Source organism: Oncorhynchus masou, chromosome 9 (genome assembly GCF_036934945.1).
Source record: "Oncorhynchus masou masou isolate Uvic2021 chromosome 9, UVic_Omas_1.1, whole genome shotgun sequence".
Lineage (NCBI taxonomy): Eukaryota > Metazoa > Chordata > Actinopteri > Salmoniformes > Salmonidae > Oncorhynchus > Oncorhynchus masou.
The window spans coordinates 66210830-66226050 of record NC_088220.1 but is presented as its reverse complement, the minus strand read 5'-3'; the positions used below and the strand labels follow the sequence as shown (position 1 = coordinate 66226050).

General features: G+C 40.8%; 1 pseudogene; it reads left to right on the top strand.

Annotated features, from left to right (window-relative positions):
* The first annotated feature begins 3379 nt into the window (after positions 1–3379).
* Positions 3380–6541, top strand: LOC135545070 (diacylglycerol O-acyltransferase 2-like; annotated as a pseudogene).
* Positions 6542–15221: the final 8680 nt, after the last annotated feature.

The following is a 15221-nucleotide window of genomic DNA, read 5'->3' as shown; positions in this document are numbered from 1 at the left end:
CACCTGGGTCGGCCACGTCTAGGCCTTAAAGAGGGAGGAGACACTGCCTGGTTAACCCTTCTTTTCCCGTGGATGATGTACATACACGGCCGACCTCGGTCTAGTGTACAGTATAGTTTAGCTCTGCCCTCACAAACTGTAGATTAGAATGTATGATGGGAGATGTACAAGTAACTGCCAAAGTAATGGAAACACTTGAGTATGAGGGATACAAAGTATATTAAAAGCAGGTGCTTTCACACAGGTGTGGTTCCTGTCCTATTTAAGCAATTAACATCCCATCATGCTAAGGGTCATGTATAAAAAATGTTTGGCAGAACATTATTTCGGCCATTATTTTGGCTGCCATGGCTATGCCCCCATAAGATGACAATGCCCCATCCACAGGGCATGAGTGGTCACTGAATGGTTTGATGAGCATGAACATTATGTAAGCTATATGTCATGGCCATCTCAGTCACCAGATCATAACTCAGTTGAACACTTACAGTATGTGAGATTCTGGAGCAGTGCCTGAGGCAGCGTTTTCCACCTCCATCAACAAAACACAAAATTGTGGCATTTCTCTTGGAAGAATAGTGTCCCATCCAATAGTGTTCCAGACACTCTATGCCACCAATGGCCAATTAAGACACTTTATGTTGGTATTTACTTTATTTTGGCAGTTACCTGTATGTCTATAGCCTAAAGCTCTGTGAGTAGACTTTAGTTCAATACAGTACATGACAAAAAGTATGTGGACATCAGCTCATCAAACATTTCATTCCAAAACCATGGGCATTAATATGGAGTTGGTCCCTCCACTGCTATAACAGCCTCCACTCTTCTGAGAAGGCTTTCCACTAGATGTTGGAATATTGCTGCGGGTTCTTGTTGCCATTCAGCCACAAGAGCATTAGTGAGGTCGAGCACTGATGTTGGGCAATTAGGCCTGGCTCGCAGTCGGTGTTCCAATTCATCCCAAAGGTGTTTGATGTGGTTGAGGTCAGGACTCTGTACAGGCCAGTCAATTTCTTCCACACTGAACCATTTCTGTATGGACATCGCTTTGTGCACGGGGGCATTGTCATGCTGAAAAAGGAAAGGGCCTTCCACAAACTGCTGCCACAATGTTGGAAGCACAGAATCATCGAGAATGTCATTGTATGCTGTAGTGTTATGATTTCCCTTCACTGGAACTACGGGGCCTAGCACAAACCTTGAAAAACAGCCCCATACCATTATTCCTCCTCCACCAAACTTTAAAGTTAGCACTATGCATTGGGGCAGGTAGGGTTCCCAGATTCGTCTGTCAGAATTCCAGATTTCATGAAGCTCCGGCGAACAGTTATTGTGCTAATGTTGCTTCCAGAGGCAGTTTGGAACTCAGTAGTGAGTGCTACAACCCGAGGACAGACTATTTTTAAGCACTACGCAGTCCCCTTCTGTGAACTTGTGCGGCCTTCCACTTTGCTGCTCAGTAGTTGTTGCTCCTCGACATTTCCTCTTCACAATAACAGCACTTACAGTTGACCGGGTCAGCTCTAGCAGGGCAGAAATTTGACGAACTGACTTGTTGGAAAGGTGGAATCCTATAACGGTGCCACATTGAAAGTCACTGAGTTCTTCAGTAAGGCAATTCTACTGCGAATGTTTGTCTATGGAGATTGCATAGCTGCTCGATTTTAGACACCTGTCAACACTGGGTGTGGCTGAAATAGCCGAATCCACTAATTTGAAGGGGTGTCCACATACCTTTCTATATATAGCGTAGCATCAATACTGAATAATTATAAGTAGACCTATGGTGCTTGAGGCTATTGGGGTGTGATTCAATGTGAGTAGTCCTACTTTGTTGAGTATGTAAAGGTCACAAATATCAGTCGCAGAGACACCGTTGGGAACAAACACAGAAACACAGAGGGATAGAAAAAGCTCCAAACAGTTGGAACAACCAGGGCATTATTCAAATCATTTACATGTGGCTGAGAGATGCAAAGTATCATCAATTATAATGGAGGGAACTATTAGATAGGCTTTGTGAACGGGTAAATTGCACAATTGTTTAGGTTTCATATCATGTGGGAATGTTATTGAATAAGCCAATATGAGGCTTATAATGCATTTAGGCATTTTGTCTCCATTAATGAGACTAAAAGTGGCATTGATGGATCGCCAACCTGTCTTTGCTCATAGTGATCTGTTTAAATCTATACATTAAGTAAGGAAACGTTGTCAATATAATTCAGGTGGCATTATTTATTGTATTATACTTGATTCACAGAAGACTCCTTATAAATATGTACAGTATGCAAGATATATTTTCATGTTTATTTTCACCATGATTCATTCATTGGTTTCAATGTGGGGTCAAGGTTTCCTTTATTAAACAAAAATGTTAAGATTACAGGATCATTGCAAAACAAAGACATGCTGTTAATTGTTACAGTAGCTGTTATGAACCAAGGACAGTCTATGAGACACGTTGAATTCACCAATTTGTAAGTCGCTCTGGATAAGAGCGTCTGCTAAATGACTTAAATGTAAATGTAAAGCGCTGGAATGGAATCTCTCACCCTATGACTACCATTTTCCCAGCTTGTGTATCTGTTCATTTCGAGTTTGATACCATGATCCATGGACTGATTGCTTAGGGAAAACACATTTGTTCAATCAAAGAAAAATCCATTTACCTTTCTGTTTTATTTTGCTATCGGACACATTTCCTTTATTAGTTGACAATCATCATTGACACCCAATTGATCCCTTGCTTCTACCTGGTCTCAGAGAATTTTGTATTATTCTGTACGTAAATCCACAACACTTCATCATTTAGTATGATATTACGTTTCATATTAAGGTATGTATTAATATGTGGATGTGCATCACCCCTTTCGTATTATAAATGACAAATTACATGATGAAGTTCAATCTCGCAACCTTTGGGTTGCTCGATGTTCACCTTGACCAGCCACCCTACTTTCGTTTCTGGCTTAACTAACCATCTGTTTTATGTAACCATACCAAACTTAACATACAACACTAATTTGAGTGTCCTGGATTTACATGTACTATGTTACGTCTAGTCCATGAGACCAGGATGCTTGCTTATGTAGCTTATAAATGGCATGTAATATGACTAAAGAGAGGCAACATAGCCCAGTCGGGTCATTTTGACATAATGGAACAGATAATATACAAGGATAATGTTCAGATGTCCCCTGCACTAATAAAGAGAGTACACAATGCTCTCTGTGACAATCCCAGCACCCTTCACACTGTCGCCCCTCCCTTGAGGAGTATAAACTTGCTCAACTGAGTGTGAGAGCACTGATGTCAAGGATTGTAATAGAGATCACTCGTTTTATTGCCTGTTAACTGCTAACATTTTTGGCTTTCTATGTTCAATATTGTGGTTTTTAAGACAATACTTGTGGCATACACCAGTGTCCTGCGAGGTAAGATCAGTTTTACGGGTGCAATAAATCCATTCCAGTATCTTCATTATTAATTACATTTGGTTGATTCCTTGAATATTGTTGAATATTGGTTACATATTTTGTGTAGTTTTCAAGGTCATGTGAATAGAATATGATTGCATTTTAAGTAGAAAAGGGTTGACATTTAACTTAATCAATCCTAATGTGATGTGTTTCAGGTATTGGCTCCGTCCTCCTGTCGGCCCTGCAGTCCCTGCTCTCTGTGCGCTGGGCCTGGTGTCCCAGGCTGGAGAATCAGGTCCAGGTCTTCTCTGTCATGCAGTCCATCGTCTCCTTCCTTATCATGGGTGAGATTCCCTGATGAGCTCTAAACACTTCACTGTCAAATGGCTGAAGCACTGGATTTTTGGTTTCTATTTATGTTTAGAATATAAATGGCCAGCCTTTTATTGCCTCTAACTGGCTATGACACAGCACAAATAGTAATATATGATTCTCTAAACTTGTGTGCTTCTTTGTATACTTTTTTGTATTTTTACAGATTTTAAAGGACAATAGGATGTTTGTCAATGCAAAATGATTCTGTGTTTCATTCCCTGGCGTCTGTGTTGGACCAGGCCCTACATGCTCTGTGGTGATGCTGTACCTCCTCTGGACTGACCTCTGGTGTGTCACAGCCTCATGTACCATCTGGCTCTTCTATGATTGGAACACACAAACAGGGCAAGCTAATCGCTACAATTACATCGCTACTTCAGAGAATATAGTTGGAGTAGGGCACTGGTTGTTCTTCAGACTTACTGTAGCTTTTTGTTGATGATATGGTGTGTTGACTCCTAGCTGGCCGAAGGTTCTCGTGTGTAAGGAACTGGACAGCGTGGACCTACTACTGAGACAACGTCCGTATCCGAGTGAGTGACACTGATTTGTCACATTTCAAGGGCAAATTAACTGTTGTTCAAGCCAATATTTGCTATTTAGTATAATTTCAATGTTGAGTCTCATATTTAACAATCTTGTGATTTCAGTTTATCAAGACTCACAACTTGTTGCCCAATCGAAACTACATCCTTGGCTACCACCCACATGGAATTTGAGCACTTTGTAACTTTGCAACTGAGTCCAATGGTTTTTCAGCCAAGTTCCCTGGAATAACACCATTTGTGGCTACCCTGGCTGGGAACTTCCACATGCCATTAGCCAGAGAGTACCTCATGTCTGCAGGTGAGGACACTGGTCTCTGGTTAGTCTCAACCCATACTAAAACAATGAGTGATTGTTCATAACATGGACATACATTGTAGATGAATTTCCCTCCAAGGACAGTAAAGGTTTAATTTATAGATATGATTGAGTAGTTCTGTAAATGTTGCTCCTAAAAATAGTGATTCATTATTAATCTTCAGGGGTTTGTCCTGTGAATCGCATCACTCTGGAGTTCATTCTGTCATGTAATGGAACAGGGAATGCAGTCATTATTAGTGTTGGAGGGGCAGCTGAATCTCGATACTGTACTCTAGGAGTTCATTGTATGACCCTAAAGAACCGCAAGGGCTTTGTGAAACTGGCTTTGGTATACACAAACTATCCACACCCGAAAGCTACATTGATTCAAGGAGATACACTTTGAACAGACTGTCTAACTAATCATCTGGAGGTGAGACTATGTTGTGTTGTGTCTTATTGTGTTATTGTTTACCAGGGCTGACCTGGTGCCTGTGTACTCATTTGGAGACAATGATGTGTATAAGCAGCTGATACTGAATGAGGGATCGTGGTGGAGGCTGATCCAGAGGAGGCTACAGAAGATCCTGGGCTTTGCCCCCTGTGTGTTTCAGGGCCGGGGCCTCTTCTCCCCTGACACTTGGGGCCTGGTCCCCTTCTCCAAACCCATCAACTCAGTTGGTAAGCTTACCATGTTCCCTAGAAATAGTAGTGGGATGTGTGAAAAGTTATTTATATGTTATTACTATGTAATTACCATTTGACCATGTAATTTCTTAGTCATTTCTGTTCCTCTAAAACAAAGTGCAACCAAACATTTTAATTTGATTTTTTTTACCCCATTAAGGTATGTATGTGGAGAATTCAGGTACATGTTTTATCTATTTTAGGGTGAGTAACACTGATAAAATTATTTTGCCTTTCAGTTGGAAAACCCATGGAGATGCCCAAGATCAGTTCACCCAGCCAAGAAGAATTGAATCATTACCACGCCATGTACATGAGCTCCCTTACACAGCTCTTTGACAAGCACAAGACCCACTTTGAGCTGAGGGAGGAGGATGTTCTGGTGATTCACTGAGGAGTGGTCATACCCTGGCCGGGTCAGACGCAAGCAATACTCGTTGGCTGCTCCAGATAAGCCGTGTACATTATGACTGAAGCTGTGACTAAAGGAACCATCACACAGATCAAAGGCTACTTGTCAAGACAGACTGAAACACAATAGATGCTGCCGGTTTTTCTAGGATAATCACTAGGTGAAGTGTCCTGGGGGAAGATTGTTGTTTTCTGTCTGGAACCATAGCCTGCTGTAGCACATTTGATGCATCATTCAATTCAATATAACCCCCAGGGGCCAGAACATTTCTTCAATTTATGTTTCTGCTGATGAAAATAAAAACAGATAATGTGTATTTTAAATCCATAACATTTGTTTTTTGAATCAGAACTGGGTTGTTTTCTTGGCACTTTCTAAATATATTTTGCAGCGAGAACATAGTGATGTCAAATCATTTCTGTATTTGTCTTAACAAGTCACTTGCATGGCCACACGGGGGGTGTCTTGACTCTTCACTACAGTGAACGAACCAATGTATCCCAGCTATTCAAATAATTTGTAAAACATTTTATATCAAGCAGGCATGCAATATCATGTATTATTAGTCGGTTGTATGCTTTAATATAACTATTCAGTGGTTCAGTGTGTATATTTAAAGATATTGTTCAGAGAGACACTATTTATCTAAATTCACATGTCCTCAAATTGTTCCACATAAGAACAAGTGAGGTCAATAGACACTCAAGATGTAGCTTCCACATTATCATAATCTGTGACTATCTGTTCACAAAACAGTGATAAGAATATAGGTTTTAATAAAACATATACACACTATAACACCCCCCCTTTATTTTAGAAGGGCACAGAACACGAAAAACATTCAACTGTCGTCACACTACATCTTTTATTCCTTCTTTAAAACGATAATAAAGTATGAAGGCCATGACTTCTCATTGGTGCCCTCTGATGTTATTGATCATAGTTTGAATCACTAAGCCCTCACTGAAAGCCCTTAATCTGCCTGTCAGTCAGTGCAGTGGTCCCCGGCCCTTCATCCATCCACATGTGCATCTGTGGAAGGAGTAATGTGTTTGTTACCACAGCTTAACAAGATACAGTATGTCACCATATTGACTTTCAGTTGCTTCTCAAACATTACATATGCTGTAAAACATTTGATATCTTTGTTTGTTCATTGTAAAGAAATGATGCATTTGTTTTAATTTTCTGGATTTTACAGCTAAACAATCAAAATGTGGAAAAAACTAAATACTTTATAGTAGTATCATAAAGTTGGGTTGACACCTAATCTTAAAAGTGAATCAATAAATGAAAGACTACACAACCAGCTGTAGAATATATGATTAGCATGCTATGTATATTGGCATGATTATTTAAAATGCGCCACATACATTTCCAATTTTTACCATTTCCTATGCCCTCATGTCTCTTTCCATTTCTCTATTATGACATGGGTTATCATTTGTACTTACAGTTGAAGTCAGAAGTTTACATACACTTTAATTTTTTTTTTTACTAGGCAAGTCAGTTAAGAACAAATTCTTATTTTCAATGACGGCCTAGGAACAGTGGGTTAACTGCCTGTTCAGGGGCAGAACGACAGATTTGTACCTTGTCGGCTCGGGGGTTTGAACTTGCAACCTTTCGGTTACTAGTCCAACACTCTAACCACTAGGCTACCCTGCCGCTCCATTCAGGTTGGAGTCATTAAAACTAGTTTCTCAACCACTCCACAAATGTATTTTTAACAAACTATAGTTTTGGCAAGTCGGTTAGGACATCTACTTTGTGCACAAAACACAAAACCAAACACAAAACCACAACATAGAAAAAAGAACATAGACTACCTACCCAACTCACGCCCTGATCATACTAAAACAAAGACATAACAAAAGAACTAAGGTCAGAACGTGACAACAGACAGATTATTTCACTTATAATTCACTGTATCACAATTCCAGTGGGTCAGAAGTTTACATACACTAAGTTGACTGTGCCTTTAAACAGCTTGGACAATTCCAGAAAATGATGATATGGCTATAGAAGCTTCTGATAGACTAATTGACATAATTTGAGTCAATTGGAGGTGTACCTGTGGATATATTTCAAGACCTACCTTCAAACTCAGTGCCTCTGCTTGACATCATAGGAAAATCAAAAGAAATCAGCCAAGACCCCAGAAAATAAATTGTAGACCTCCACAAGTCTGGTTCATCCTTGGGAGCAATTTCCAAATGCCTGAAGGTATCACGTTCATCTGTACAAACAATAGTACGCAAGTATAAACACCATGGGACCACGCAGCCGTCATACCGCTCAGGAAGGAGACGCGTTCTATCTCCTAGAGATGAACGTACTTTGGTGCGAAAAGTGCAAATCATTCCCAGAACAACAGTAAAGGACCTTGTGAAGATGCGGGAGGAAACAGGTACAAAAGTATCTACATCCACAGTAAAACAAGTCCTATATCGACATAACCTGAAAGGCCGCTCAACAAGAAAGAAGCCACTGTTCCAGAACCGCCATAAAAAAGCCAGACTACGGTTTGCAACTGCACATGGGGACAAAAGATCGTACTTTTTGCAGAAATGTCTTCTGGTCTGATGAAACAAAAATACAACTGTTTGGCCATAATGACCATCGTTATGTTTGTAGGAAAAAGAGGGATGCTTGCAAGCTGAAGAACACCATCCCAACCGTGAAGCACGGATGGCATCATGAGGGAGGAAAATGATGTGGATATATTGAAGCAATATCTCAAGACATCAGTCAGGAAGTTAAAGCTTGGTCGCAAATGGGTCTTCCAAATGGACAATGACCCCAAGCATACTTCCAAAGTTGTGAAAAAATGGCTTAAGGACAGCAAAGTCAAGGTATTGGAGTGGCCATCACAAAGTTTTGATCTCAATCCTATAGAAAATATGTGGGCAGAACTGAAAACGTGTGTACGAGCAAGGAGGCCTACAAACCTGACTCAGTTACACCAGCTCTGTCAGGAGGAGTGGGCCAAAATTCACCCAACTTATTGTGGGAAGCTTGTGGAAGGCTACCCAAAACGTTTGACTCAAGTTAAACAATTGAAAGGAAATGTTACCAAATACTAATTGAGTGTATGTAAACTTCAGAACCACTGGGAATGTGATGAAAGAAATACAAGCTGAAATAAATCATTCTCTCTACTAATTATTCTGACCTTTTACATTCTTAAAATAAAGTGGTGATCCTAACTGACCTAAGACATGGAATTTTTACTCTGATTAAATGTCAGGAATCGTGAAAAACTGTGTTTAAATGTACTTGGCTAAGGTGTTTGTAAACTTCCAACTTCAACTGTACTACATACATTAATGACTTTGACCTCCATATAGATCTTTTTAAGTTTTTCCGTAATCTTAGATTGTGTGAGTTCTTTAATAAGAGTGAAACTTACATGACTCCACTTGAAATGTCATCCTCAGTGAGATATACACAAAGGTCTACTACTAGACTTACCTGCCCTACTGTGAGCCAAGCAGGAGATGGAGCCATCAACCAAGCTGAGGTACCTGACAACTCTGCGAGAACCACATTTAGAGCAAAAAGTTCATTCATACCTCCCCCAAACGCAATGCATCCGTAGAAACCTTCTGCAGGATTGTTGAAAATTATGTAGGTGTCAGACTGAAAGACAAACAGAAACAGAAATCCTATGATAACCCGAGTAGAGACGAGATAATGGCTCTTAAGTATCCTTCTATTATCATAAAAAAATAACAAAGGAGGAGGAATTTGCATACAAAACAAATGTGACTATATGTAAATTAATGTGGCTCACAACTATCTAAAGGTGACTTCTCTCACAAACTGAATCATGACCCTACCCTAGAATTCCAGCATAATATCATATCCGGCAAGTGGTACCAGAGCACCAAGTCTAGGACCAAAAGGCTCCTCAACAGCTTCTACCCCCAAGCCATTAGACTGCTGAACAATTCATAACCTCCCACCACCACCTGTACACTGCTGCTACTCACTGTTTGTTTGTTACCTATGCATAGTCACTTCACCCCCCTACATATACAGATTACCTCAACTAGCCTGTACCCCCGCACACTGACTCGGTACCAGTACCCCCTGTACATAGCCTCCTTATTGTTATTCTTATGTTGTGTTACTTTTTATTGTTTATTTTTTATTTTAGCCTATTTGGTAAATATTTTCTACTTCATGAACTGTACTGTTGGTTAAGGGCTTGTAAGTAAACATTTCATGGTCAAGTCTACGCCTATTGTATTCGGGGGCATGTGGCAAACAAAGTTTGATTTGATATCCACAGTGGAAATCTATTTGGAATCAGGACAAATCACCCAAAAATAATGTGAATTTCTATGTGTGAAATTTCCTAAGATACCAACTTTTTATACAGTTTCTAAATGACACAAACAAGTGTCTCCTCCCCCAGGTAGACCCATTGTAGCAGCAATTGCCTCTGTGATGTTTAGTGGCAATTCTAGAATGTAAATCTTGGTGGGGCAAAACAAAAAAGTGGGATGCATGCCAGCAAATCCACTACACAACACATTAATTGCACTATAACGGTGACAAACGGTGCCCACAAACTGTTAGGGCCTACATAAAGCTGTCCCAACAGCAGAGTCCCAACAGCAGTCCCAACACCTTACCACTGCTACACCTGGCTTTCAGCGGAGCCTTGTCTGGCAGTGAAACAGTTCATTCAGCCTCATTTACTGCCTTTAAAAAAACATAGCTGATATGGCTGACTTACTTAAACAAATGTGGTTTCTACTAACAATTGAGATGTGCAAACTATGGCATAAGGGGACGAAAAGCAGATAAGAGGCAATCCGTAATTTCAATTAAGACATTCATGAGCGAGCGACGATGGAGATAATCAATATAACTATTTGTTCAGCAGTTTTTAAATGTACAGTGACAGAATTCAGAACATGGGCTGTTCTTACAGTGTACTCCCTGTACAACAAGTCAGAACTGTAGGATAAATAAAGTGAGCATTTAAACAGACAATGAAAGCTATTACAATATTTGACGATTACATTTCTCTAAAACAGGTTATAGGCTACATGTGCACCATCAAGTTAGAAAAGTAGCTAAAATTAAGTGGTGAAAATAGACCAAATTATTAGGGTGAGGCACATTGAACGGCTTTTGGGACTTTGTGTGTCAAAAAATAAATATATAAAACACTATTTGATGCATTAAATAAGCTTTTAATTTGACACGTCAAATAACACAATTCTATTATAGAATGTTGTGTGTGCTGAAATTGCACCTGCAAGCCAAGCGCCACCCCTACTATCAGTAGCACTGTCAAAGCTGTACCAAACAAGCACACAAACACCATGAATGATGTGTGTACAATACCGCTTTGGTGAAAATAGACCAAATTATTAGGGTGAGGCACATGGGCAACTAACAGCTTAGTATACAACATACACTTAGTACTACTTTCTTAGCTACAGTATACATATCTTCCTGACATATTACATCATTTATGTAGCAGCATACAAGACATTATTGGACTCACCTTGTGAAGGTGGTGCGGTGGTCCATTGTGGGCAAATTTTGTCATCAAAGTCTGGTATTCTCTGGATTTATGGTGGGAGCTCTGAGAAAAAAAACACACAGCCACTCCAATGAATAGCAAGCTAACGTTAGTGATTGCTTTGCAATGCTTGCAGTTAGCTACTGATTCCTTCCAACCGACTCATTGTTGAATTTGCGATTTCCAACTTGTTGTGTAATCTTTATGTCCAATGGTCAAAATGTATAATTTATTTTCATTATTTCTCTTCAAATGACAAGGATTAAAAAGGATTTGCCAGTAGATTATCGACTTGATTCATGATGATGACTGCTAGCTAAGACTTTGAAAGTAAGATGTTGACATGATCAGTCCAATCAAAGCCACTGTACATATAACATGATTTCATGTCATTTTATCTTTGGCCAATGACCTTGAGCCTTCTTGGAAGGGCACTCTACGGCAGGCCCCAAAAGGCTGAAATTTTGGATGCCTACCCTTACTAAGGATTTATGAGTGAGTGACAGAACACTGAGCCAATCCCGGCAAAATGCTCCTATTTCTGCTGGCTCGCCCCACCACAGAAAGCACTGAGCTAGGCTGAAACACCTGTATTTTGGAGCTGCCTTATTCAAGAAAATAAAAAAGAGACCATGTGTGTATGCAGCTTTATTAACATTGTTTGCAAACTGATATGTGACATGTATTAATGCCAAAATAACATGCATAACAGGCAAGCCCCCCCAAAAATGTTTGGCAAGTGGCAAGAAAAAGTATGTGAACCCTTTGGAAATACCTGGATTTCTGCATAAATTGGTCAACAAATTTGATTTGATCTTCATCTAGGTCACAATAGACACACACAGTCTGCTTAAACTAATAACACACAAACAATTATACGTTTTATACATTTTCCATGTCTTTATTGAACACACTGTGTAAACATTCACAGTGCAGGGTGGTAAAAGTATGCAAACCCATGGATTTAATAACTGGTTGACCCTCCTTTGGCAGCAATAACCTCAATCAAACATTTTCTGTAGTTGCGGATCAGACCTGCACAATGGTTAGGAGGAATTTTGGATCATTCCTCTTTACAAAACTGTTTCAGTTCAGCAATATTCCTGGGTTGTTTGGTGTGAACTGCTCTCTTGGGTCATGCCACAGCATCTCAATCGGATTGAGGTCAGGACTCTGACTGGGCTAGTAGCGCAGTGGAACATCCAGGTGCACTTTTGTAAACTTCAAACTGTTTTTTTTTTGCACAGCAGTGGCTCCTTCTGTGGTGTCCTCCCATGAACACCATTCTTGTTTAACTATTCCCTCTGTAAGGAAATCAAACAAGCTAAGTGTCAGTATAGAGACAAAGTGGAGTCGCAATTCAACGGCTCAGACACGAGAGGTATGTGGCAGGGTCTACAGTCAATCATGGACTACAAAAGAAAAACCAGCCCAGTCGCGGACCACGATGTCTTGCTCCCAGACAGACTAAACAAATTTTTTGCTTGCTTTGAGGACAATACAGTGTCACCGACACGGGCCGCTAACAAAACCTGTGGGCTCTCCTTCACTGTAGCCAACGTGAGTAAAACATTTAAACGTGTTAACCCTCGCAAGGCTGCAGGCCCAGACGGCATCCCAGGCCGCGTCCTCAGAGCATGCGCAGACCAGCTGGCTGGTGTGTTTACAGACATATTCAATCAAACCTTATCTCAGTCTGCTGTTCCCACATGCTTCAAGAGGGCCACCATTGTTCCTGTTCCCAAGAAAGCTAAGGTAACTGAGCTAAATGACAACCGCCCTGTAGCACTCACTTCCGCCATCATGAAGTGCTTTGAGAGACTAGTCAAGGACCATATCACCTCCACCCTACCTGACACCCTAGACCCACTCCAATTTGCTTACCACCCCAATAGGTCCACAGACGATGCAATCGCCATCACACTGCACACTGCCCTAACCCATCTGGACAAGAGGAATACCTATGTAAGAATGCTGTTCATCGATTACAGCTCAGCATTTAAAACCATAGTACCCTCCAAACTCATCATTAAGCTCGAGACCCTGGGTTTCGACCCTGCCCTGTGCAGCTGGGTCCTGGACTTCCTGACGGGCCGCCCCCAGGTGGTGAGGGTAGTTAACAACATCTCCACCCCACTAATCCTCAACACTGGGTCCCCACAAGGGTGCGTTCTGAGCCCTCTCCTGTACTCCCTGTTCACCCATGACTGCATGGCCATGCACGCCTCCAACTCAATCATCAAGTTTGCGACACTACAGTGGTAGACTTGATTACCAACAACGACGGGACGGCCTACAGGGAGGAAGTGATGGCCCTCGGAGTGTGGTGTCAGGAAAATAACCTCACACTCAATATCAACAAAACAAAGGAGATTATCGTGGACTTCAGGAAACAGCAGAGGGAGCAGCCCCCTATCTACATTGACGGGACAGTAGTGGAGAGGGTGGAAAGTTTTAAGTTCCTCGGCGTACACATCACGACTAAACTGAAATGGTCCACCCACACAGACAGCGTGGTGAAGAAGGCACAGCAGCGCCTCTTCAACCTCAGGAGGCTGAAGATGCACAATGGAGAGCATCCTGTCGGGCTGTATCACCACCTAGTACGGCAACTGCTCCGCTCATAACCGTAAGGCTCTCCAGGGGGTAATGAGGTCTGCACAACGCATCACCGGGTGCAAACTACCTGCCCTCCAGGACACCTACACCACCCGATGAAACAGGAAGGCCAAAAAGATCAACAAGGACAACAACCACCCGAGCCACTGCCTGTTCACCCCGCTATCATCCAGAAGGCGAGGTCAGTACAGGTGTATCAAAGTGGGGACCGAGAGACTGAAAAACAGCTTCTATTTCACTAGCCACTTTATATAATGCTTACATACCATACATTACTCATCTCATATGTATATACTGTACGCTATACCATCTACTGCATCTTGATGTAATTAAATGTATCACTAGCCACTTTAAACAATGCCACTTTATATAATGTTTTCATATCCTACATTACTCATCTCATATGTATATACTGTACTCTATACCATCTACTGCATCTTACCATGTTGATGTAATGTATCACTAGCCACTTTAAACAATGCCACTTTATATAATGTTTTCATACCCTACATTACTCATCTCATATGTATATACTGTACTCTATACCATCTACTACATCTTGCCTATGCCGTTCGGGCATCACTCATTCATATATTTTTATGTGCATATTCGTATTCATTCCTTTACACTTGTGTGTATAAGGTAGTTGTTGTGAAATTGTTAGGTTATATTACTTGTTAGATATTGCTGCATGGTCGGAACTAGAAGCACAAGCATTTCGCTACACTCGCATTAATATCTGCTAACCATGTGTATGTGACAAATACATTTGATTTGATTTAGTGTTTTACGTATCGTAGACTTGTCAACAGATATGTTAGCATGTTCCAGAGATTTCTGTAGCTGACACTAGGATTCTTCTTAAACCTCATTGAGCATTATGCACTGTGCTCTTGCAGTCATCTTTGCAGGACGGCCACTCCTTGGGAGAGTAGCAACAGTACTGAACTTTCTCCATTTATAGACAATTTGTCTTAGCATGGACTGATGAACATCATGGCTTTTAGAGTTACTTTTGTAACCCTTTCCAGCTTTATGCAAGTCAACAATTCTTAATCTTGGGTCTTCTGAGATCTCTTTTGTTCGAGGCATGGCAATGCTTCTTGTGAATAGCAAACTCAAACTCAAATGTTGTGAGTGTTTTTAAAGGACAAGGCAGCTCTAACCAACATCTCCAATCTCGTCTCATTGATTGGACTCCAGGTTAGCTGACTCCTGACTCCAACTATGTTTTGGGGAAGTCATTAGACTTAGGCTTCACATACTTTTTCCAACCTACACTATGAATGTTTAAATGATATATTCAATATAGACA